General features: G+C 39.2%; 1 long non-coding RNA gene across 1 annotated transcript; it reads left to right on the top strand.

Moving 5' to 3' along the window:
* Positions 1–1,624: 1,624 nt before the first annotated feature.
* LOC131396584 (uncharacterized) lies at positions 1,625–22,047 on the top strand. Its single transcript, XR_009216588.1, has 4 exons — positions 1,625–1,685; positions 2,178–2,274; positions 7,871–7,966; positions 18,613–22,047. It is a non-coding gene; the product is annotated as an uncharacterized LOC131396584 (long non-coding RNA).
* Positions 22,048–27,392: the final 5,345 nt, after the last annotated feature.

The raw sequence follows: 27,392 nt of genomic DNA, 5'->3' as shown, positions 1-27,392 counted from the left end.
AGCAAATCACCTGGGGATCTTGTTGAAATGCAGATTCTAATTCAGTAGGTCCAGAGTAGGGCACAAGATCATGCATTTCTAACAAACTCCCAGGTGGTGTCTGTGCTACTGGTCTGGGGACCATGCTTTGAGTAGCAAAGCTGTAAAATGCAACAATCTGCGTGTGACTCTGCCACGTCAGGGTGACTTGCACCTCAGTGCTTAAGTATTTTCTGATTATATCTGCATAAAAATATATAGAAAAGACAGGAATTTGGAAAACTCTAGAAATTATCTTACTCAACATTTGGACTTTTTTTCTAATTAGGTTGAGGCAGCTATTTTTCTGTCTCCTCACCAGGAAGCATGATAGGAGGCTTCAAATGAGGTAGGGGGGTGGATAATATATGTGTTTAACCTAGTTTCTCCCTGAAATTTTATAACCAGTTTTTTGACCCTGACTCTTCCTGGCTTGTCTTGCTCTAGACATGCTTTGCCTACCCAACTTAAGACCAGATCTTCCTTAAGAAAATCTCCTTTGGAATCAGTTCGAAAAGAAAATCGTAGTAAGTAGATAAAGCCTGGATCTGCCTCTTGTCGGTTGTCCGCAGCAGCAAAAATTCCCAGATGAGAATAAGGTCTGGGAGCTATGCAGCTTAAGGCACACCCTGAATACTAAGTTCTAGATCCTTCAATGTATCCAGCCACAAGCTGCCATCCATCAATGGAAGGTGATTTTGTTTTTGGAAATAAGATTATTTCTTATTAAAGCACTTACACATATGGAGTTATTTTATGAACTTTGTTCTTTTACTTAAAGCAGTTTGATTCTTATACAACATGACTGCAAATGGCTCACCATTAAAACTTTCCAGTTGCCTAAATAATCCATCATTAATACGTGCTTGCAAAATGACTGGATGTGAGAATAGCTGGAGGGAAAACAAGACATTGCAAAAGTTACGATAATTAAAGGTGATTGGTTTCAAAATAAGGCAGAGGGCATAATGGCTCATTTCAGTGTAAGATCAGCTTGTTTCCCTCACTTCCATAGATCTCCCTACTGTCCAGACTTTTGTATTATTGGATATTATATTTGTCATTAGCTCATGGCAACAGATTGCAGAAATATGTGGTTTGGGCTAATCCTGCCATGCCTCATGTGGGCAGTGCTCAAAATGTTCCAGTTCTGAAAACACAACACCTAAGGGGGCAGCTTGAAGTAGAACAGGAGGATGCTTACAAAGCCACCCTAGTAAACACAAAATCTCAGTAAGAACGCTGTGCTTACCAGGCAACACAGCCTCAGAATAAATCTCCTAGCAACCCCAACCTCCTCAAGCCCACCTCCAACGAAATTACCACTCCTGATGTACATTATATTATATACAAAGTCTGGGGTCGCCCCAGCCCCAAACATACAGACAAATTCATAAAAATTGTAGGAACGAAAAAAGCTCCAAACAAGATTTTTCCACTGGAAAAGGCCAAATTCTTTTCTTGCAGATTATACTTGCCCATTTTTCAGTCCCACCTTCCATGTGATATTCTGTGATTTGTTGTTCTTTCCCCAGATTCAAACACCATTTGATCACTTTGCTTTATTGATATTTATCCACAGGAATGAATGATTTTTCATATCAAATCTACAAATCAAATCTACAAAACCACAGGGTTGCTTACTTCTGAGCCATTTATCCTGATGGGTCAGTCCCATAGCTCCCTTTTGCCTGAATTAGCTTTTAAGAAGAGTCATCAGAATTTAATTATCTACCTAAATCCCACTGAAGACGCTTTCTTGATCCTACCTCTGGTCCCCTTCACTTGGTGGTGGGAAGAGCCACTCTATAATCCCTCAGAAGCCTGTCCAGTGCTGCAAAAACGTCATCGAGGTGATTCGGTGCACTCCTCTAAAGGAGCCAGGAGGCAGGCTAGAGACCTTTTGTTCACCCACCCGTACACACCCCAGGGTGCCTTTTGTTCACCTGTTCCCTTCTGCATTGACCAAACTTCAATACATAAATTCATTAGTGTGTAGTGGAAGGTTTGTTTTACTCTCCCATATGTTTCCCCAGGCTGTCTTGCCTCTTGTATTCCTGAATTTCTCCTTTTACAGCAATAGTTTCTCAATTAAGTGACTCACTGTTAATAATGGAAAACCAATTTGAGTTTCCAGTGAACCACATTCTGTTTTCTAGGTCGGCTAAATGCTGTGACTTCATACAGGAACTGGGAGGCTGAGTGGGTGTTACCATTGAGGGCAACCATGGTCTTGGTTTGGGTCTATTTTCGAAGGTGAGATAAAGAAAATTTGTGCCACGAATCTCAAATCTTGTCACTTATCTTGCAGCCTCAAAATACATAGTTAATCCCTCAGGACAAAGCTGGAGTTTCTAATGGCTTTTCTGCCCTGGGTGGTTAGTAGAATTGAGCACGCAGTTTTTTGCATAGTGCAAAATATTGTGATCATGCGTCCCAATTTGCCTGGACAGGTCGGAGTTATGCTTGTTGTCCTGGTGTAATTATGAACAGTGCTCTCTTTTACTCCAAGTGTCTCAAATTGAATGATGTTGGATGAAGAGTTGTGAAATTTAATTCTCACCTATCAGGCAGCTCCAGAGCCTAAATTTCACGTATGGCATTATCATGGCACTCTAGTATCATCTAATGTACAACCTGAAGGTTGCCGTACAGGAGGGAAGACATGCTGTAGGGCCATATTCAGTCTTTCCCTACTCTCATGGCATTATACAAATATGTCACGTGTGGACTATTCTGCATGCCCACAAATGGAGGGCAAGCAGAGCTGTCCACAGATAACAGATTCCTTTGATTCAAGTCAGCCTACATTTTTAGACCGTCTAATAATTTTGTGGAATAGGACCTAGTCCTTATTTTCAAGGAGTTTGTTACCTAAGCTTATACCGGTTAAAGAACTGCATTTGTTTTTTTTTAACCAATATTTATGAAAAATTTTTCTGTTTTAGTTCAGCACACTCTGAAAATTCCCAAGTATTAAATGGCTTTGAAAAATATCAGACAATGTCATTTTATCTTTATAATATTAAATGAATTTTCCAAGAAGATACCACAGAGTCTTTGGGTGGGGGAGGCGGTACATAGTCCTATTGCTTTCAATTATATCTGGAAACTCTAGCTTTTTGTCTGTCTGTCTGTTAGAACAGGCCGTCTCTTTTACAGGAACCAGGTGGGTGTACTAAATGGATACATCTTGTTTAAAACTAATGTGACAAATGCTGCAAAGCCACCTGAGGTAAACCTGGCTCAGATTAGAAAGATCTTGTCTGAGAAATTCTGGGTTCGATATTATGAAGCAACCCACATCACTACCCGACTCTCCCTATGTTTTAGAGTTAGTTCATCACACTGGCATGATTTAGTTCATAAACTGAAACTTGGTTGATCCTAAGGTTGTGACGTATGGTAAGATACACAATTTGCATGCTAAAATCTGCCACTGTACAAATCAAAACAGAGCTTCCCCACCACCCCAGTTTGTTGTTAGTGCCTTGGAGTCAATTCCAACTCCAGTGACCCTGTATACAACAGGGTAGAAACTTCTGGTGCTTGGAGCTACTCATAGGGTTTTCATGGCCAATTTTTTTTTTGGAAGTGGGTGGCCAGGTCCTTCTTCCTAGTCGGTCTTAGTCTGGAAGCTCCGCGGAAACCTGTTCACCATGAATGACCCTGCTGGTATTTGAAATCCCAGTGGTATACCTTTCAGCATTGTAGTAACACACAGCCACCACAGTATGACAACTGACGGGTGGGTGGTGTGGTTTCCTGACCAGGAACCAAGCCTGGGCGCAGTGGTGAGAGCACCGAATCTTAACCACCAGACTACCAGGGCCGGCTTGTTAAGGACCACAAATCCTGCTGTGTTCTCTTTCTCGTGTCATTGACATCCTCTTTTGAGAGAAGAGACTCAGAGATTTCTACCACACATACTCTGATGACCTTGACTTTCAGTAGAAACCGTATGTGGTTCCTAGGGGAAGATTATGGCTCTGGTATGAGGAGTTTTATTGTATTTGTTGCATGGTATAGAATATTATCACTTCTGCAGCTATAGTATCAGTACATCATACAAAGTGATAAAAACTCTAGTCAGTCTAGAAAGACAGATAGATGTATTTAATGAACCTTCTGAGGAGCCACAGACCCAAACCAGTCTTGCAAGGACTCGCTTAAACTGAAATATATCCTGGAACTCTCTTCTCCTCTACTATTCTAGAATAGGACCAGCTTCCAGTAACAGGAAAGAATGTCGTTTACTACCGTCCCTTTGAATGTTACTTACTATATGAAAGTTACTTTATGTCACTTACTAAATGAAAAAAAAAGGTTTTTCCTCAAATTGAATATCTTTCCATTATATTGTATTTTTGCATTTGGGTTGACATAATTATTTCTGAGATATATTTACACAAACAAAAGTTTGGCTCCGTTATGGAACAAAAAATCATAACTGCCTAATATCTCACTTGAAAGCAAGTGGGGATATAAATCATAATTGGAAACGAATAAAATAAAAATCACTTCGGAATTCAGCAGACCTTATATTTATCCCTTTCCAATAAACACGAATAGTGACACTACATTTTGTGAAAAATGTAATAGGTTTCCTTTTGCTTTAAGCTTTGCTGAGCTGTTGGCACCTCTCGTTTTGTAGGGCCAGGCTCTAGTTCATTCTCACGCTAATCTTTCTCAACCTGAAGCCTAAGGCCTTGGTGCTCTGAGGGAACCGAGCTAGTTGGAGTCACTAATGCATATACAGAAGCAAAACTTGATCCCTGGCGCCCACACCCAGTCATGTAATTTTTAATTGCGTATTTTGGCAGTAATTTCTGGTCAGACCTGATCTTGGCCCAATTAGCTGTCACTTGAGCAGACATATTATTAGTAAATTCTTTAAAGTTACATAGTTTCATTTCTGAATATGGATTTGGGACTTGGATTCAGAATTAAAGGGGAATCTTAAAATCCTAGAGTTTGGAGGAATTATAGGTGTCTTCTACTTCAGCTAAAGCCCATGAAGATCCCCTTTAAAAAACAAAACAAAACAAAGTGAAAAAAAAACAAAAAACAAAAAAAAAGAATTGACCTGCTAGATTCATTGCTATGATCATTGAAATAACTACTATGGCTTACAAAAAAAAAAATTCCCTCAATACAAATAAATCCAACTCTACTTAAATCCTTCGGTGATAGAGGCCTCACTTCCTCACCAAGAAGCCCATTCCATGTTTTAATAGTTCTAATTGGGAGAATGCCATTATCTCTATTGTGCTGAAATCTGCTTCCAGTAATTTCTGGCTATTGGTTTTAGTTTGACCCTGTGAAATAACATAGAATGTCTGCTCATTTATTCTCCCATGTTGGTCCCATAAAGCCTATAAGTATTTGATGATGATATTTCATCCACATAAAAAATTGCCTAGAGACCCAAATACATTATATGTAAAATACTTGAAAGAAAGAAAGAACTATACATAAAATTCTATAAAATATATATTATGTGTGTATGTGTGCATATGTGTGCATGTGAGAGAGAGAGGTATCAATTATAGCAAAAATAATAGTGAAAACCAAAAATAATTCCAATAACTTTTTCAATTTAGGATAAGCTAGAGGCTAGGAAGGACCAAATAATAATGACTTTAACTTGTTTCACCATACTATCACAAAACATTCCAAAAAGAGTCATTTCCACTCTACTTACATAATTAGATTATTTGCATAATACAACTGCAGTTGTTGCCTGAATGAAGTATGTTCAGTAATTATTTAAGTATTTTAAAACATACTTCATAGAGAGAAACAGTAAAATGAAAAATAAGAGGAGGATTAGCATAAAAATTAAATTTTTTCTGTCAATTCATAGTTGGTCTATGAAAATAATAGTTAATAATTGATGATTATAACAATACAAGTGTATAGATTTTAAGTAGCTATGGGAAATTGAACACTATGGTTAGTTATGCAATTAATTGTTTCTCAGGGAACGATATATATAACAACAATGTGTGTCATATAAACAAACACAATTTGCTCACTATTTAAACTGTAACAGGGTCTTTTAGGATTCTTAGAGAAATTTTTTTTTAAAAATGTCATAATCTTTGTGGCCTCAATTCCCCTTTGTCTTCATTTGAATTGAAAAAGATTATTTTAAAAAGGTTATTTAAAAATCGAATTAGAGCAGCTTTTGTCTCTATCATAACTCTACGTTTCAATATTTTAAGATAGGCCAGTCAAAGAAACACTAGCATCACTCATAAAACAATAATTTTATTAAGTATCCACCCTAAAGGCACAATTGTATAGTTGAAAGACCAGTGGCCTAGGATGTAGGAGACCCTCTTTCTAGACTTTACTCTGCTACAAAATAACTGTATAAACTTAGATTTTTGTCTGTCATCTGTAAAATGAGAACCGAATAGGGGCCGGCCCTGAGGTATAATGGTTAAGTTCAGCATGCTCTGCTTCAGTGGCCAGGGTTCATGGGTTCAAATCCCAGGCACGGACCTACAGCACTTGTCAGCCATGCTGTGGTGGCGACCCACATACAGAATAGAGGAAGATTGGCACAGATGTTAGCTCAGGGCAAATCTTCCTCAGGAAAAAAAAAGAAAATGAGAACAAAGTATATCAAAATTTCAAGGATGTATATATTAATTTCACAGAGCATTTCTTGAACAACCTCAAAAGAAAGCTGCATTGACAAAAACAACAACAAAAAAGCCCTAATTGTGTCCTTTAATCATTTGTCATCTAATTTAAGGCTGAAATATAACGGTTGAAAACTCAAATATATACCATTGACTGTTTTTAGACTCAGATTCCTGGGCAAATTTCGTAATAGAATCTTTATTATTGTGGCCCAGCCCCCTTCTGCCCAGCAAGATCCTGCTGAAGGAAGTGTTGTGAGCAGAGAGAGGGAAGAGTTCCTTGAGTCAAGGAAACTGCAAGTGAGAAATTCTCAGTGATTGCGGGATGCCATTCTCCAAAGAATCCACAGTAACATCTCATGAAAAAAATAATGAGTTTTAAATATTCACTAAGTACAAAATAAATTTCAGATATATTTAAATTTAGTATCAGATGTCAGTAAGTTTCAGATCAAACCATTGCAGTCAAATAAGACTTCTACCCTTTCTTTTTCCTCTCTTCCTCAGCACTACAGCAGCGAGAGGTAGCCTCGTGGAGGCGGGAAGAGAGTCTCCACCTTTCCCTACTGGAGGTTTCCCAATCTGTGCAGAAGCTGAGGGAGGGGAGGACACTGATTTCTGCTTGCACAGTGAGAAGCCCCACTCTTTAAACCTACCGATTACACCTGTGTTGACTTACACCTGTGAAGATGTGCAAGGGGCACTCCCATTCTCTCACGCTTCGTCCTTCTTCCTTAACCTCACTCTCGCTTTCCTTCTTTTTTCCCACCTACTGGAGATTTCTACCATTTCTTGAAAATTTTGCCAGAGTCTATGCCAAATGTATTAGATAAATCAATTAAGTCAACCGATGCCCCTGAAAGCAAATGGCAAGAGGACAGCGGCAGCGAATTTGAACATGAAAACCTCACTTTCAGGTTACTGGGGGATTTTTTACTATCACCAGATACTAGATGATGACCGTGCCCTTCTGCACATGATTCCATGGGCTGAAGAAAAGGTAATTAAGAATATTGATGCTCTATTAGAGATTAGTGACCATTCATGTAATTAATATAAAAAGACAACCAAGAGGCTGTGAATGGATTTTGTGGTCAAAGAAACTTTGGGTACTGGAAATACCGTGGAGATTAAGCCTCTGTTAATCTTCTATTTATTATTCAGAGATTACATCACCTTTTCCTCTTCATCTACTTAAGGGACATGAACCAAGGATGGGAGATTCTCTTTGAAGGCTGCAAGTTTAACTCGCTTGTTTAGTTTCTCCTCACCATCAGCAAGAAGAAAAATTATAGGTACATATATATTACTTACGAGTAAATTCAAGAATGTCACTCTCTTTTCTTCTCCACACCATCTCCACACTCTCACTGAACTTTTCAAAGACAAGTTAAAGTAATAGATCTATTGCATTTTGCAAACTTATTTGTGGAATTGTCCCGGGTACCCAGGATTATCTAAGGTAAATGATCATCTCTCACAGCTTTTCTCTTAACTAAGTAAAGAGTAGGTATAGCTTGAAAGAGTTTATGAAATAAGATTATTAGGATTTTTAAGAAACTTTTATAAAAGGTTTTGACCTACTTAAAAGAGATGGGTCAGAAGGTTTAGCACCGGGCCGGCCCCGTGGCTTAGCGGTTCAGTGCTCGCGCTCTGCTACTGGCGGCCCGGGTTCAGATCCTGGGCGCGCACCGACGCACCGCTTCTCCGGCCATGCTGAGGCCGCGTCCCACATACAGCAACTAGAAGGATATGTAACTATAACATACAGCTATCTACTGGGGCTTTGGGGAAATAAAGGAGGAGTATTGGCAATAGATGTTAGCTCAGAGCCAGTCTTCCTCAGCAAAAAGAGGAGGATTAGCATGGATGTTAGCTCAGGGCTGATCTTCCTCACAAAAAAAAAAAAAAAAGAAGGTTAGCACCTGTTGTCAGCTCTATTAACACTATCTTCTAGAGCGGTGCTTTGGAGAAGCTCTGGTATCTTCAGAACTTCCATCCAAACACTATGAGAAACATTAAAGACATTAAAAAGACCTCAGCCTTCATTTTTGCTGTGACTGCAGCACAGCATCCAGGCTTAATGTGCCTCCACCTTCTAAATGGCTTACTTTGACATTGCTCTTTTCAGACTAGTGAATCAACAATACTAAGATGATTTTAAAGTGGTTACTCTGAGATGAGATCATCACACTGGTGCCCTGCCATATGTTATTAAATTGTCCCAGTTCACAGCAAATTCCAGAAAGCACTTTCAGCTAGAGTGCTAACACTTGCAGCTAGGGAGTAGGTCACAAAGACAAGAGTCCAAGAAGACAGCTGAGTCATCCTGGGTGGAATATATAAAATCCCTATGCTGCACTAGGACAGAGGTAATGCTTCCTCTGAGCTCCTAACCTTTTTAACAAACATCAAAAAGTAGGACTAAGGGGCCAGCCAGGTGGCGTAGGGTTAAGTTCGAGCTTTCCGCTTTGGCTGCTCAGGGTCTGCCAGTTCAGCTCCTGGGCTCGGACCTACTCACCACTCATCAAGCAACGCTGAGGAGGCGTCCCACATAGAAGAGCTACAACTCTACAGCTATGATACACAACTATGTACTGGGGCTTTGGGGAGAAAAAAAGAAAAAGAGGAAGATTGGGAACAGATGTTAGCGCAGGGCCAATATTCCTCAAAAAAAAAAAAAAGGAGGACTAAAATGTAGAATGGAAACCCCCATTCATGGCTAGTAAGATTGGCAATTAGTACAACCACTTTGGAAATCTGTTTGGAATTATCTACTAAAGTTGAACATTTATACCAAGAGATGTACAAAAAGGTTCACGGTCGTGTTATTTGTAAGAGCTCCCAAATGGAAATAGCTCAGATGTTCATCAACAGTGGAACGGGTTTTTAGTGCGGTGTATTCACACGATAGAATAGCATTCAACAATGACAACGGAAGAGCCACAGCTACTCGCAGCACTTGAGTGAATTCTACAAACACGATGTTGAGTGAAAGAATCCACACACAAATTAAAAACCTGAATATTCTACTCATAAAAAAATTCAAAAATAGGTAAAACTAATCTATGATGTTAGAAGCCAAGACGATAGTTTCTTGGGAAGCAGAGAAAGAGGAGTCCTTGGGAAGGGAAGGAGGGGGCTTCAGAATGCTGGCAAAGTTTTCTGTCTGGAAGAGGCTCGCACCAATGGGTTCATGTCGTGATATGTCACCCAGCTGTGTACTTAAGATTTGTGCATTCTTCTCTATCTAGTGTTAGGCTTTAATTAAGAATGTTTATTTTATTTTATTTTTTTTATAATTTTATTTATTTATTTATTTTTCCCCCCAAAGCCCCAGTAGATAGTTGTCTGTCATAGTTGCACATCCTTCTAGTTGCTGTATGTGGGACGCGGCCTCAGCATGGCCGGAGAAGCGGTGCGTCAGTGCGCGCCCGGGATCAGAACCCAGGCCGCCAGCAGCGGAGCGCGCGCACTTAACCGCTAAGCCACGGGCCGGCCCCGAATGTTTATTTTTAAAAAGAAAATATAAGCATTAGAGAAAGAACTATGAAATATCTTAAGTATGTAGGGAAAAAAATAGTACCAGTTCAATAAAATTCTGCATATATTATTCATCCTAGCTTATGAAATAGTCCTCCAATTATTTTAATTCATTCAGGGATATCTAACTTGGTAGTTTTTCCTTTGTCGATTTTAACCCGTCAGCTGAGCGCAGCTAGAGTTGGTTGAGTTCACCAATTAGGGAGGTGGATTTTGAGGGGGCCACATAATAACTTTTGATCTTCCACTATACAAGGTTACACTGACAGCTGCGAGAGTGATGTGTAACCAAGAAATATCTGAAGGCTCTTTTTGGAGGCTGCATGGCGGGGTGGAAAAAGTGTGGAAGTTGGAGCCGATGGAACTGAATTTGAATTTTAGCTCCGCCACATACTAGTTGTATGATCGTGAGCAAGTCACTTACATTCTCTGCTTCCTCATCTTTAAAGGAGGACCATAATATCCATTTAAATGGGGACTATATCACATATGTGTATATTACAAATGGCACATATTGTTTCGTGGGTGGTAACTATTATGAATAGAATTACCTAACTTATTTGCTAACAAAGTAAATAAACTGAACCAATATAAAATGTAAATTTTATTTTGGTCTTAAGATTTTTACCCATTCAAAATGTTCCAAAAGCATAGTTTTAGGCCCCAGCAAATAACTAGTCTCAAAATGTCTGAGTTGGTATTCTCTGTGATCCTAGATGTTTTCTTCAGAATCTAAGCCACTCAAATGCGCCTATGGCTGACTTGGTACTACAAATATAACTAATGTCCCCCATATGGGGACTTCAGACCCCTTCGGTGACTCTCCCTTGAACTGTTACCATGAACTGCTTCTGGAAAAGAACAAAGTGGAGAGGAGAGTAGGAAATGAGCACTGGAACGGCAAAAAGAGCGTTCCTATTAACAAATAGGGTCAAGGGAAGACAATACGTAATTCCTACATATGCCTATAAACCGTTGAAAGGAGTATGTGGAATAGGATCTGGTGCGTGGCATCTTATAGGGCAGCTTAGACAGACATCAGCTGTCCAGCCAGCAGCACACAGCCTAAGCATTACTGCCAGCAGCACACAGCCTAAGCATTACTATCTTAAAGCTGCAGTTTCTTATCTTTACAAAAGATATAATTAGAGATTTTCAATTTTTCTTTAAAAAAAAGAAATGGTTTAATCCTTTAATTCTTAAAAAAGATTTCATTAGTTTCTCTGTTTGTTGTTTGTTTTGTACATTTTCAAAAAAATACATCAGTCTGAAACTACTTATGGGGGATGGAGAGTTGTGGAATTAATACAGACCACTTTCTCTTTCGTGAGCCCCAAGTCTATTAGAAATGATGTCGTCTGTCTTAGGGGCTTTGCATTCCTTTTAAATCACTCCCTGTTACAACCACAGATCTTTACGGGTAAAAGAGACCTCAGGAGCTTTTTCTGGTCCAGTAGCCAGAAAGTCAAAAACTTACTGTCTCCATCTTACCTGTCTCTGAAACTTCCTCCAAAAAATTTTTTGACCTAAAAGTATTGACATTGACATAATTTAATTAAACATGTGTGAAACTACAGTGTTCCAGAATCTAAAATTGATATAATTAAAGTGAAATGCAAAGTGTGCACCTCTGATACCATTTCTTAATGTTACACTCCATCACTTCTGTTTAATATCAAATCACAAGAGATATTTTTCGTCTGTTAATTGCATTTTACATGCCCTTCATCATTGGCCTCAAACCAATTAAATTTGAGAAAAAATTATTGAAGCAAGCAGTATGGTCCAAAATAATCAAGTTCACTACAGTTGCTTTCACTCAGTGATGTCTCTAGCAGATAAATTACCACTCATTGTTTCGTTCTATTATAGCTATTTCATTCTCAAAAATACTTGAAGTAAAAACTGATGGATCTAGAGAAAGATTTTTATTTTCAGAATATTTGTGAAAATCTAGCAAAAAGAAAGCTTCTTATTTCTAATACTGTATTACAGAAATTTTTATTCTTTAAATAAAGCATATATTATTAGTGAACTCTAAAAATGAAATTAATAATTTTTCAGTTTTAATTATCCTGCATCCATGTGTCTCGTGTACCACAAAGTGTTCTTGGCAGTTTGATGCTTCAGAGAGTCTCTGTAGACTTAGAAGTGACTTAGAAGTAAAGGACCTGAGAATCTGACTGCTAGTCAGTAAGAAACCTAACTCATGATACTTTTGAATATTGGGTTGAATCATATAAAATTGCCATGTTCGTAGGTTAAAAATGGTCAAATCCAGGGGCCGGCCCCATGGTGTAGTGGTTAAGTTCGGCATGCTCCACTTTTGCGGCCCGGGTTTGTGGGTTCGGATCCTGGGTGCAGACCTGCAGCACTCATCAGCCATGCGCTGGTGGCAGTCCACATACAAAGTAGAGGAAGATTGTCACAGATGTTAGTTCAGGGCCAATCTTCCTCAAGCAAAAAAAAAAAAAAAGGACGATTGGCAACAGATTCGGGACGAATCTTCCTCAGGCAAAAAAAAAAAAAGGTCAAATCCAGCCAATTTCATATCATACAATGCAGTAGCTGATGGGTTTTGAATACAGGCATCTTGGTGTACCTGGAAACATTGTGGGGTTCTTTCACCATTAAATCGATGTGAATATACATTTTGGAACTATTCTCCGATCAAGGGCTCTCTTGTTTACTGCTCTCCATCTTTTCCCTTATCCACTTATTCCTTTATCCTTTGAGTGGATGGCTTCTATTTGATCAACCCAATGGAAACTCCTCTCTCCAAAATCACTGATGATCCTTCAGGAAACGGCCCAATCCAAACCCTGCCCTTATCGCCTCAGCCTCTCTGCAGCCTTGGAGAATTTGATCACTTTCTCCTTTAAGTTGTGCCTTCTTTCGTGTCTGTGGCCCTGCATTACTTGCTCCTTGACTTGCCTCTCTCAGTTTCCCTCTTTTCTACTCACCACCTAAATGAAGGCATTCCATTAGTCTCCATCTTTTTTCTTGCTCAATAGATTTATACTTTCACCCGAATCTCCTTCACCCTGAGCAAATGAGCCCCCTTTCTGCTTTCTGGCCGCTGGAACATACACGCAATACGCTCTTGCCTGTTGCTGCGACTGCCATCTCTCCTTTCCTCTTCCTCGGTAGAGAGGTGCCCCTCTTCCTCCACTGTTACCCACCTTGTGCTTTCACCTGCCTTCCGACCATCCCAGGGACACTGCTCGCTGAGCTCCTCACTCATCCTACACCCTCCACCCCTTCCTGTAGGCTCTTTCCCCTCAATATGTAAACTTGCTTGATTTTCTCCTATGATATACAGAAAAGAAAAATCTCTTGACACTATGCCACCTTCTAGCTACTGCCCTATCTTAAATATTCTAACTTGTTTTCATCTTCATTTCCTATAACTTTTATTACCAAATGTCTGAGGTCAGGCACCTCCAGAAGGTGACTCTGATAAGAACTTGATGGTAGTAGCTTATTTGGGAGAGAATCCCAGCTAGGGGAATGGGGAAGTGAGTCAGGGAAGGGAAAGAGCCAACACAGGATGTGTCAGTGCCTAGGGTACTGCTGGGGGAAACTGTGACTTGACTCATTGGGGATATTTGAGAAACTATGTAGAACATGTCTGAGAGTTTTGCCTCCTTGGGGGGCTGGCAATACTGGGGAACTTACTAATCAGCTCTCATCCTGGATCATTGAGGGTTGTTCCTGAGAGCATGAACTCTGTAGCACTTCCGGCCAGCTCCTGCTGGCCACAAAGGCAGAAAGTAGCAGTGGTTGCAGTAGGAAGCCATCAGCAGATGTGGGAATGGTGGGCCAAAGGGGTGTGGGAGGAGCACCAATTGTGTCTGCTACACCCATCGTAATTGGCCTCCTGCTTTCACCACTTCACATTTATGGTGAGGGGCCAGTGATCTCATAATTGCCACGCCTAACGAGATCTCTTTGTCCTCGTGCCCCCCGATCTTTCTGTTTGCAGCATTTGGGTCTTCAGTCCTCATCGTCCTGGATATTTTCCTTTCTGTGGCTTCTGAGAAGCCACACTTTCTGTCTTCTTCTACCTCTATACCATTTTTGTCTCCTTTTCAGCTGTCTCTTCTCCAAGGGTTGATGCTTTACAGGGCTCTGCTTTGGATTTCTCATTTTACACACTATTCCTAAGACATCTCTTCCAATTTTGTGACTCCCACAACCACCTACACAATGCTGACTTCTGAATGTGTGTGTCCAGCCTGGACTCTTCTCCTGAGGTTGCAGCCATATATCAGATTGCGTTCCATGCTTCCACTTCCCAGAGTGCCTAATCATATTAGCCTGACTGTCAGAAGTCCTCGATCCCAGTGTTCACAAAACAAAAGTGCTGTCTTTCCTTAAAGACACATGTTCTTCTGCCCATATTCCTTCTTAGCTAACCAGTAACACAACTGAAAACCTGGGAGTCGTTCAAGTCTTTCCCTTTGTCCTTACTCTTCACATCCAATTAGTGACCCACCCCTGTCAATTTTATCTTCGTAATGCTCTCCGGTTCATTCACTCCCGCTCTTTGTCTTCATCCCATCTCAGTTCCCTCTCCTTACCCATGTCTCACCTCTAGCCTCACCTCGTCACTCTGTAACCTTCACACTACTGCTAGGATGGTGTTTCAAAAACATGAATCTGATCAATTGCTTACAGAAAAAGTCCAAATTCCTCACTAGGATATGAAGGGCCTCCAGGAGCTGGCCCCAACTGGCCTCTCCAGCCTCATGATTCACTATTTCTTCTCCCTGCTCACCCTGTACTCTAACCATTATAATTTCCAAATTGCTCCATTGGGTTCCAAATCTCTATGAATTTCTTTATTTAACTGTTACTTCTTTATAGCATATATCATGCTATGTAATCTAAGAATTTTACAAATATTAAATTATTTAACGCTCATTACAACCCTATGCTATATGAACTGTTATTATCCCCATTTTATAGACAAGAAAATTGAGGCTCAGAAAGGTTAAGTGACTTGACCAACGTCACACAGCTAGTGAGTGGCAGAGCCAGGATCCTAATCCAGACAGTATGGCTCCAGAGTCATTGCTGTCAACTCCTCTACCACAGTGAGGGGGATTTGTTAATCTCATTCTTTGTCTGGAACCTCCTCACCCCACTTTCAGTGAGTCCTTCTCAATCGAATCTTTCTTGATCCTTCACTACTTTGATAGACTTGACCTCGTTGTCTCCTTTGAACCCCCTCTATAATGAGTACAAACATACTTAACACTTATTCCCATATGTGTCTTCCTTTAGTATCAACTTCTTGAAGGCCTCTCCTTCACCAGTTCCTGTAATTTTTTCTGACCCTAAATGTTGAAAGTTCCAAAGTTAAAGCCTTTAAGCTCTTTTTCTATCTATCCACACCCATTGTCTTGGTGATTTCATCCACTTCAGGCTGCAAACACCACCTGTACAGGACAACTCCCACATTTATATCTCCTGCTTAAAATTCTGTCCTGACCTCCAGACTCGTACATAAAACAGCCTCCTCTATGATTTCAGTTGGCTGTCTAAGGGGTATCTCATGGTTAACATGTCCAAACAAAATTCCTGGTCCTTCCTCCTTCCCAACAACGTCCATCTCAGGCTTCTCCATCCCAGACAGTGATGACACCAGGCTTCCAACTGCTCAGAGCAAAAACGTCGAGTCATCTTCTATTTCCCTTTTCTTTCATGCACCACAATCAGTCAACAAGTCCTGTTGGCTCTGCTTTCTAAATATGTCTAGAAGGCAACCATTGCTCTCCACTTCCGCTGCCATTAACCCGGCCCAAGTCACCCTCATTTCTTATCTGAACTAGACTTGTAACTGCTTCTATTCTGGCTACTTTATTTTTCCCAGTGGAAGCCTGAGTGATACTATTAGAATTTGTCATATCTTGTCACACCTCCACTAAAATCCCTCCAGTAGGATCTCATCTCCCTCTTAGTGGAAACCAAAGTCACGTCACCAGCCTACAAATCCTACCCAGCTGGTCCCTGTTACCCCGACCTCCTTTCCTTCTCCTCTACCCCCGCTTAGTCTGTTGCAGAAACACCAGCCTTCTTGCCATTCTTCCAGTGCTCTAGGCATGTTCCCACCCCGGGACCTTTGCACTTAGTGTTCCTTGCTGCTCTGCCTGGAACATTTGTTCTCCGTATACCCTTGTTCCTTTACCTGCATCTGGTCTTTGTGCAAAAGTTATTTTCTCAGTGAGTCCTTCCCTGATCATCCTGTTTAAAATTGAAACCCCTAACTCTAACATTCTCTGGCTTCTTTCTAGGCTTACTTTTCTCCTCTCACCATCTAACAGTATACATTTTACTTATTACTTTTATATTCTGTCTCTCCCCACTAGGATCTAAATTTCCTCTGAGTTCGTTGCTCCGAGCCCAGCACCAGGCATTGCCTGTCATGTAATAAGGACTCCAAAAATGTTGGCCATTGTTCTCAGCCTGTAGCCCAGTGCCTGGAACATATTAGGTCTTTGATAAATCCTATTGAATGGATTAGTACATTTGTGATTGAATATATTCTTTTTATCATATATCTAAACTATCCTGAGATCTCTCTGAAGATAACTCCAATCTCTATTTCTATTCCAAACCTCTCTCCAAACCTTAAAGTTGCAATACCAACAGCCTCTTGTTTCTCACATCCTGGATGGTGTAGCATCTCCAACTCTCACAGTCTAAAGTAAAACTCATCTCTGGACACGCAACCCCCAAGCTCAATTAGCTTTCTGATTCTTTTATTTCTGTTCAAGTCATTATTATCCCTTTGTCATCAGTCATTTTCGTATCCACTGACTTCTATATCCCAAAATCCAAATAATTATCAAACCCCGAGAATCTACCTAGACAGTGTTTCTCCAGTTTGTCTTTTTCTTTCATTCCCACTGATAACATCCTCATCAGACCTCAGCTATCTCTTTATTCTGTCAATCCAGTCAGCCATTCAGTTCTCCATCCATCTCTTTATACATCAGCAAAGGTTTATTGAGTCTCCACTGTGCTAGGTACTTGGCTCATATAGTACAGAATGTGCCATAAAATAGTTTCCTTGATCAGGAAAAATGTCACTTGCTAAGACAAATTGATACATTATCTTTGTTTCACTCCTTCAACTATATTATTAACATTAGTTTGTATGACTGGATAAGCAAAGCCACATCTTGAATCCATGCCAGTCAAAAGCCATTTATATCTTCCTGAAGCTAAAGGCAGGGGTCTAATATAGTTCACTCGCCATCTGCGTATTGGTCCTTTACCCCTGAGAATATGTTCCATTGTGTTTTGTAAACATTATGTCCTGCTCACAAACTGGACAATTACAGTTGACAGTTTGTACTTCTTCTAGTGCTATGGTAAAGGACATCATTCAGCTCAGAGCTACACGACTCAGTTCCTCCTGTGACTACACATGTCGTGTACCCAAATGGCCACTTCTAGGAAACGCCAAAGCATCTACATGTTGGTCTCAGTTCCCCTCTGATCTTGGTAAGGGGTTGTATTCTGTATTATTAGATTTATTTACATGCTTCTGTTAACACCCCTCTCCCCAGAAGCTTATGTTTAATGAGAACAGGATCTGTATGTTAGTAATATCTTGTACCTTCAACATTGTTTGAACATATTAGGGTGTCTGTGCATGTTGAAAGTAATTGAATAGAATTACTTACAAGTTACACTCATTGTGAACATAGAAAGCTGTTTGACGTTGTATATAGCTGTATATAACATGGACAGTAGAAACTATACATCCAAACAATAGTATTTTCTAAAGGATGAGTCAAGAGGCCATTCCTTCTTCGATTCAGCCAATAAGGAGGAAAAATTACCCTTATCTTTAAGGGTTAGGATTATAACATCAGCTCCCTCTGTTGGTCATTTTAGAAATGACATGGCACTTGAAGCTCCTTTACAAAATAGAAGACCCCCTCAACAGTAAAATGTTAATTAAACTGGAACAAGCCAATGAAGATACATTTGAAATTTTTTTTTTAATTTTTATTTATTTATTTTTCCCCCAAAGCCCCAGTAGATAGTTGTATGTCACAGTTGCACATCCTTCTAGTTGCTGTATATGGGACGCGGCCTCAGCATGGCCGGAGAAGCGGTGCGTCGGTGCGTGCCCGGGATCCGAACCCGGGCCGCCAGCAGCGTAGCGCGCACACTTAACCACTAAGCCACAGGGCCGGCCCTGAAATTTTATTTATTTGAGACTGTCATTCTGAATATATAAGAAGGAAATCAATAATATGATATTAAGTGGCAATTTCATAGAGTGTCTCCTTCTCTGTCGATTATTAGGATCAACAAACATATACTGTGTTTAGGAGATTCAAAGATAGTGAAATCTAACATAAGCATATAATTTCAGGCTCTCCAAAGACCGTGGTTATTGAGTTTTAGCCTGCATCGGGATAATCTGGACAAGTGCTTCTCCAGCTTTGGCATGCAACAGAAATCACCTGCAGGGCCTGATAAGACATGGATTGCTGGGTCCAACCCGCAGCATTTCTTTCTTTCTTTCTTTCTTTTTTTTTTTGTGAGGAAGATCAGCCCTGAGCTAACATCCATGCCAATCCTCCACTTTTTGCTGAGGAAGACCGGCCCTGAGCTAACATCCGTGCCCATCTTCCTCCACTTTATATGGGACGCCGCCACAGCATGGCCTGCCAAGCAGTGTGTGGGTGCGCACCCAGGATCTGAACCAGCGAACCCCGGGCCGCCGCACGCACTTAACCGCTTGCGCCACTGGGCCAGCCCCAACCTGCAGCATTTCTGATCCAGTAAGTTTGTGTTGGAGCTAAGAATTTGCATTTCTCATATTCTGAGAACCACAACTCTAGACTGTTGCTACTAAATGTGATCTACAAGACAGTAGCAGCAGCAGCACCTGAGAGATTTGAGCCACACAGAATCTCAGGCCCACCCCAGACCTACTTTCTCTAATGATTCCTGAGTGATTCGTATGCACATTCAAGTTTGAGAGGCATTGGCTTAGGTCAGGGGTGGCAAACTTTTTCGGTAACGGGCTAGATAGTAAACATTTTAAGACTTACGGGCATAGAGTCTCTGCCACAACTACTGAACTTCACCATCTTAGCACAAAAGCAGCCATAGACTGAGTGTGACTGTGTGCCAATAAAACTTTATTTACAAAAACAGACAGTGGGCTGGATTTGGTCCCCTGGTCCTAGTTCATCAACTTCTGGCTTAGAATGTGTGTGTTTGTGGGTTATGTTGTATTTTATTTTTTAAATGTTGTTTCACTTCCCACAGAGTCTGTTCCAGTAGTTCTAGGGTTGGACCTGCTATCTGTATTTTCAACAAACACCTGAGGAAATTTTGATTCAGGTGGTCAGCAAATCATACTTTGGGAAACACTTTCACCCATCATTTTCCTTTGCAATATCGAGTTATTTTATTAGATATTTATGGTTTTCTTTTAAATAGCTCGTAAAAAGAAAAATAAAACTCTCTGATCTATTCATCTTTTCAACAGCACTCTTCCGTGTTCTTCCAAATGTTGGCCACACTAGGGTTGGGCTGGTACAAATTAGATGTATGTTTCCCCAACAGAGCAAACTGAACACCGTAAGGAAGCTGGGCTCCTGGAAGTGTTGCTGCTGCACACATTTTCCCGTAAGGAAAGAGGACACACTGCATGCGCATTTAAGCAGGAAACTCATTGCAGAAGAAAATTAGAAGCAATGAGAAGTGCAGATCCTTCTCCTTTATTGCTGCTCTAATTTTTTCAAACCAGAACTCAACTGCTACAGCTAAAATCCTCAGGGAATAGTTTTATGATTAAAGCCAAAGAAACAGTATTGTGCATTTACTTGCTCTAAATTCTATATCAAGCAGAGAAAGGGAGGAAAACAAAGACAGCTGTGAAATGGACTTTGTTCTCATTCTCTAAATGGCTAGTTGCTTCTTTTATAAAAGTAGATTTGAGTTGACATTTTATGTCTTAATAACCTGTCCTTTCTCACCAACTCTCCTTTCCGCCCAGAAGCACTAGTTCTGTAATAAGTCTATGAACTTTTCTGTTGCCATTCTTCTTATTTTGCTTAACAGAGTTCTGGGCATTATCCTACACCATACACAAAAATTAACTCAAAATGGATTAAAGACTTGAATGTAAGATCAGAAACCGTGAAACTTCTAGAAGAAACCATTGGTGGTACGCTCTTTGATATCGATCTTAGCAGCATATTTCCAAGCACCATGTCTGACCGGGCAAGGGAAACAATGGAAAAAATAAACAGAACTACATCAAACTAAAAAGCTTCTGCACAGCAAAGGAAACCATCAACAAGACAAAAAGACAACCTAAGAATTGGGAGAAGATATTTGCAAACCATATATCAGATCAGAGGTTAATATTCAAAATTTATAAAGAATTATACATCTCAACCACAAAAAAACTAAGAACCCAGTTAAAAAATGGGCAAAAGATCTAAACAGACATTTCTCCAAAGAAGATATACAGATGGCCAACAGGCTCATGAAAAGACGTTCAATGTCGCTACTTATCAGGGAAACGCAAATCAAAACTACAATGAGGTATCACCTCATACCCATCAGAATGCCTATATTTAACAAGACAGGAAAAGACAAGTGTTGGAGAGGATGTGGAGAGAAGGGAACTCTCATACACCGCTGGAGGGGGTGCAAACTGGTGCAGCCACAGTGGAAAACAGTAGGGAGATTCCCCAAAAAATTAAGAATAGAACTACCATACGATCCAGCTATTCCACTGCTGGGTGTTTATCCAAAGAACATGAAAACATGAAGGTGTAAAGATATATGAACCCTTATGTTCATTGCAGCGTTATTCACAATAGCCAAGACTTGGAAGCAACCCAGGTGCCCGCTGAGGGATGAATGGATAAAGAAGATGTGGTATATATACACAATGGAATACTACTCAGCCATAAAAACAGATGAAACCTTGCCATTTGTGACAACATGGATGGACATTGAGGGTATTATGCTAAGCGAAATAAGACTGAGGGAGAAAGTCAAATACCGTGTGATCTCACTCACAAGTGGAAGATAAAAACAACAACAAACAAACACATAGAGACAGAGATTGGGTTGGTGGTTACCAGAGGGGAAGGGGGAGGGAGGAGAGCGAAAAGCGTGACAGGGCACATGTGCATGGTGATGGACTAATTAGTTTGAGTGGTGAACATGATGTAATCTACACACAAATCAAAATATAATGATGTACACCCAAAATTTATATAATGTTATAAACCAATGTTACCACAATAAAAGAAAGAAACAGCAATACTAGACCCAGATGAGTAACGGCTCCAGATATGGGAATTACTAGGCATAAGCTGAGGAGTCCATCTCCTGCTTAAAAACCTTCGAGCTATAGACTGAATGTTGGTGTCCCCCAAAATTCGTATGTTGAAGACCTAATCCCCAATGTGATGGTATTTGGTGGGGCCTCTGGTATTTAATTAGGTTTAGATGACATCACAGGATGGAGACCCATGATGGAATTAGTGCTCTTATTAAAAGAGGAAGAGACTAGACCCTACTTTCTCTCTGCCATATGAGGACACCATGAAAAGCCGGCCATCCATGAACCAGGAAGCAGACCCTCACGAGACGCTGAATCTGCCAGCACCTTGATCTCAAACTCCCAGCCTCCAGGACTGTGAGAAATAAATGTGTGTTGTTTAAACCAAAAAAAAAAAAAAACGAATTCTGGGAAGCAATACATGAAAAGAAATTTAATTTTTAATGAGTAGATATGAAAATTACAAACATTGTGTTTTTAATATATTTTTTAAAGATGTGTTTTTCTCAAAGTATGTAAAAACATGTCGAGATTTTTCTTAGCCATTTTTTCCAGCTGGCTTAAAGTGTAGTTTTAAATTGTGAGGTTGTTGAGGATTAATTTTTTTTTTATAATTCTTTCCTAATTATTAAAACAATACTTTTTATTGTTAAAATTTTTTAAATCAGATAAACAACAAAAGAAGTCATGTATAACACCACTAGCCAAAGATAGTCTCTACTAACTTAAAAAAATAATAATTTGAGGTGACATTCATATAACATAAAATTAACCATTTTAAAGTGAAAGATTCAGTGGTGTTTAATACATTCACAATATTGTGCAAACACCACCTCTATTTAGTTCTAAAACATTTCCATCACTCCAAAGTAAGACCTCTTGCCCATGAAGCATTCTCCTCATTCCCTGTCTCCACAGCCCCTGACAATCACCAATCTGTGCTCTGTGTCTGGGTTTATCTATTCTGGATATTTCCTATAAATGGAATCATACAATATGTGACCTTGTGTGTCTGGCTTCTTTCACTCAGCATGTTTGTGAGGTTCATGCATGTTATTGCATGCATCACTACTTAATTCCTTTTCATGACTCAATAATATTCCAGTGTATAAATATTCCACATTTGTTTATACATTTATTCATTGATTGACATTTAACTGTTTCCTCCTTTTGGCTATTGTGAATAATGCTGCAATGAACACCATATGCATGTACTTGTTTGAGTACCTGTTTTCAATTCTTTTGGGTATATATCTAGCAACAGATTGCTGGGTCATATGGCAATTCTATGTTTAACTTTTTGAGGAACTGCCAAACTGTTTTCTGTAGTGGCTGAACCATTTTGCATTTCCACCAGCAATGTACAAGCGTTCTAATTTCTCCACATCCTTGTCAACACTTATTTTTTTGCATTTTTTAAAATTATAGCCATCCTTGTGGGTGTGAAGTGATACTTAACTGTGGTTTTGATTTGTATTTCCCTAGTGACTGATAATGTTGAACATCTCTCCATGTGTTTGTTAGTCATTTGTATTATTTTCTTTGGAGAAGTGTTTATTCATGTCCTTTCCTCATTTTTTAATTGGATTATCTTTTTGTTGTTGAGTTGTAACATTTCTTTACGTATTCTGGATACTAGACGCTTATCAGATATATGATTTGGAAATATTTTCTCACATTCTGTAGATTGTCTTTTCACTTTCTTGATAATGTCCTTTAGTGCACAAAAGTCTTTAATTTTGATGAAGTCCGAAGCGTCTATTTTTTCTTGTGTCGCTTATGCTTTTAGGGGTCGTATCTAAGAATCCATTTCCCAATCCAAGGTCATGAAAATTTACTCCTACTTTTTTTCCAAGAGTTTTATGGTTTTAGCTCATACTTAGGTTGTTGATACATTTTGAGTTCATTTTTGTATATGCTGGGAGGTAGGGGTCCAAATCCATTCATTAGCATGTGGATATCCAGTTGTCCCAGAGCCATTTCTGAAAAGACTATTGTTCCCCCCTGTTATGAGAGGTTTGGGGATTCGATCGGAGATGTAAAAGACACTTTCGACTCCAAACAAATGGACTGAAGGTATATTTTATTATATAGAGGATAGTAAAGGCGATAGTCCGCAAACAGATCCGAATAGGTCAAATAATAAGAGGGAAAAAACACCAGCTCGACTGGAAAGGGAAAACACCCACATCGGCTGAGATAGCAGCAGATCCGAATAGGTCATATAATAAGAGGGAAAAGCATCAAATCGATCGGAAAAGGAAACACCAGATCGACTGAAGGGAAATGACACAAATCAACCGGAAAGAGAAACACCAGGTTCACCGAAAAGAGAACACATCAAATCAATTACTTCACAATAAATCAATTACTCACAACATCCATGCCCCACTGCCGGGAGAGTCCTGTCAATGGACACGGCTGGGCGGAATCACGTCCTGGGCAAGGCGTCCCTTCCACAGGTGGAACTCTCACCAGGTCTCAGTCTCCAGCAGTTTATATAAGCAGTTACAGAGTTTGCAGAGCAGGCATCTAGTGTTCCCAAGCACAAATGGTTATCAGTGGTGTACGTGCACTGAGCCCCTTGGCTAACGTCCCAGCCCAGTAGTTGTGTACGTGCATTGTTCTCTTTGGTTATCGTCCTAGCCCAGCACAGATGGCCAGTCTATCCCGTGCTGCGACACTCCAAGAGCCTTGAAATGTTACAACTTGCAACTCTCTCCGTGGGAGAAGGGCCAGTTCCCACCACGCAGAAAGCAGCTTTTATATTTCTTTTTGTGCTGGTGGCTGTAGGTCAATGGAACAGCCAAACATGGCTGTACTCTTGTCAAGACACCCCCTTAAATGGTCTTGGAACCCTTGTTTAAAAAAATTGGCCATAGATGTATGAATTTATTTCTGGACTCTTGATTCTATTTTACTGGTCTATATGTCTGTCCTTATGCCAGTACCACACTGTTTTGGTTGTGGTAGCTTTATAGTTAAGTTTTGAATTTAGGAAGTGTGCGTCCTCCAACTTTGTTCTTTTTAAAGATTATTTTGGCTATTTGGAGATCCAATGAATTTGAAAATCTGCTTTTCTATTTCTGCAAAAAATACCATTGCAATTTTGATAAGTATTACATTGAATCTGTAGATCTCTTTGGGTGGTATAGATATCTTAACAACATTAAGTCTTCCAATCCATGAACACAGGATGTCTCTCCATTTATTTAGGTCTTTAAAAAAAATTTTTGAGCAATGTTTTGTAGTTTTCAGTGTGATTATTTGTTTAGGATAAATTTCTGAAGATAGAATACATTGGGTTAAAGAGTATACAAAATTCTAAATATATATTTTCCCTTAGAAAGTTTTGCCAAATTACACTTCCATTCAATCTTTATCAGTTTGAGGGCTAGAAAATTGTATTTCTCTGCTTTAAATTTCACTTCTTTTATTCTTGGTGATATTGTTTTCATGAGCTTATTGGTCATTTATAATTCTTAGTCAGGAACATTTATTTGTAAACATGCCTGCATAATGACTGACTTTTTAAATTGGATTTACAGAAGTTATATATCTCGTTGCAATAAACCAATATGAATGAAAGTGAGAACATCATTATTGTTATTTTTTCATCAGTGATATTGAGTATCTCCCATAATATCTTTACTCATATACAACAAAGCATATTAATCTCACAGCCCCTTCATTTTAATTTTGTGGATAATTAATAAATCGGAATATTTGAGAAGAGAGGATAGTTTGATTTGTCTTTTACTATGTATTCTGCCTTGAACTATGACTCCATATCTAAACAGTATGACTTCAGCAACTAAAGATGAATAAACTTCTTTGGTACAAGGTACACCCCATGTTCCTGCTTCAGCTGGCACTGCAGTTGAGGTTTACAGAATTTTACAGCTGGAAGAGACCTCAGAGACCATTTAGTGTAGCTCTCTCATTTTATAGATGACAAGCCTGTGGCCCAGTCTGGTGATATAATTCAACAGAGGGCACAGTCAGTCAGGGGCAGGATCCAAGATACCACAGGCCCTCCAATAACCTATAGCTGTGTCTGGAGTAGCCATCAAAACAGTGTAAGAGCTGAAAGTCCATGTGCGCCTTCTGCAGGTCTCAGGGCTAAAAATAGCTGCTACAATCCAATCACTCATTACAACAGGTACTGGGAAAAAATAGGGACCCTTTCAGCTTTGCAAAATGTGTTTTTCTTGCCACAAAAAAACCCCAGCTAAGGTTATGCAAATATTTCAGGTACTTCAGGGCAAACATTTCCTCCTTCTAAATCTTCTTTTCACTTATATTAATACAGCCACCAAAGAAGGCAGAATCTTGTAGCAGTCAGGAGCCTGAACCCCAGATTTAGAGTTCCTGAGCTTGACTTCTGGCTCAATCATTTGCCAGCTACATACACGTTCAAGCCTCACTGTTTCATCTGTAAAATGGAGATAATAATAGTCATAATATCCGCAACTAATAGGATAGTTGTGGAAATAAAAAGAAGTAATGCACATAAACTACTTACTAGTGATTAGCATACGACAATGGTGAAGACAAATGGCTGTAAGCACTCTTTAAAATATTAATAAATGGGAGAATGTGTGCAGACTGCAGCTCATTCACTTAATCTCCTGTGGTAGACAGAAAAAAAAAAGGCCTTTGCAGTACCTGAAATTGTTGACTATTTTAAATTTTGCAGCATTGTTTTGTTGTGTTTATACTCTTGCAGATGGAGCATTTTAAAGACATGTGACTTGGATTTTTCTTTAACAACATGTATATTTCTTTAACAATTCTAGATATAAGATAGTATGCTCATTATAAACTTATTCAAGACTTAGAACATGGGAATAATAATAGTTCAAGAATCTAACATACATTTTGAACACTAAAAATTAACTTCAACACAATAAGTTTATTCAAAAAGTTGATAAAGTTTACGTATGCCATTTTAACTGTAATTTGGAAACAGGTTTCAATAAAATAGTAAGAAATTACAGACTCCTGAATTAGATCAATATGAAGAATACTTTATTTTATTATCTTACATTTATTAATAAATATAGTGAAAATTCAGATAAAAATTAATAGAATATGAAACAAAGGCAATAAAGATGAGAAATTATTCTGACATCTGGAAGCTAATTATAATATTTTAAAATTTCAGATCATACCAAGAGCCACAATTAATTAAAATGAAGAGATAAATTTTGAAAAGAAATAATAAGCTTTTGGATTATTTGATAATCAAATTAGTAAAGAGAAGTAAATTATATCAACACACTGAAAAAAGATATAAATTTCTTGCTGATTTGATAGGAAATACCAACATTGATTTTATACCAACATAAGATTCATAATATGCTACTACAAAGGGGGTACTGATAGCAAACTAGGTAATGAGTGTTGTCATTACCTAGTGTAATGAGTATTTGAAATTGGTCACTACTTGAGTAAAATGGAAATGCCCAGAAATCTTACCATTTGTCATATAAAGAAGTAACCAAAAGAGCCAAGAATATACAGCGGGAAAAGGAATGTCTCTTCAATAACTGGTGTTGGGAAAACTGGACGGCCACATAGAAAAGAACGAAACTGGGCTACTATTTTACACCAAACAGAAAAATTAATTCAAAATGGATTAAAGACTTGAATGTAAGACCTGAAACCATAAAACTCCTAGAAGGAAGCATTGGCAGTAAGCTCCTTGACATCAGTCTTGGCAACGATTTTTGGGATCTGACTCCAAAAGCAAAAGCAACTAAAGCAAAATAAACAAGTAAGACTACATCAAACTAAAAATCTTCTACACAGCAAAGGAGATCATCAACAAAATG

This window comes from Diceros bicornis, chromosome 33 (assembly GCF_020826845.1).
Source record: "Diceros bicornis minor isolate mBicDic1 chromosome 33, mDicBic1.mat.cur, whole genome shotgun sequence".
NCBI lineage: Eukaryota > Metazoa > Chordata > Mammalia > Perissodactyla > Rhinocerotidae > Diceros > Diceros bicornis.
Note: the sequence above shows the minus strand (reverse complement) of the source record. Positions and strands in the feature narration are given on the sequence as shown.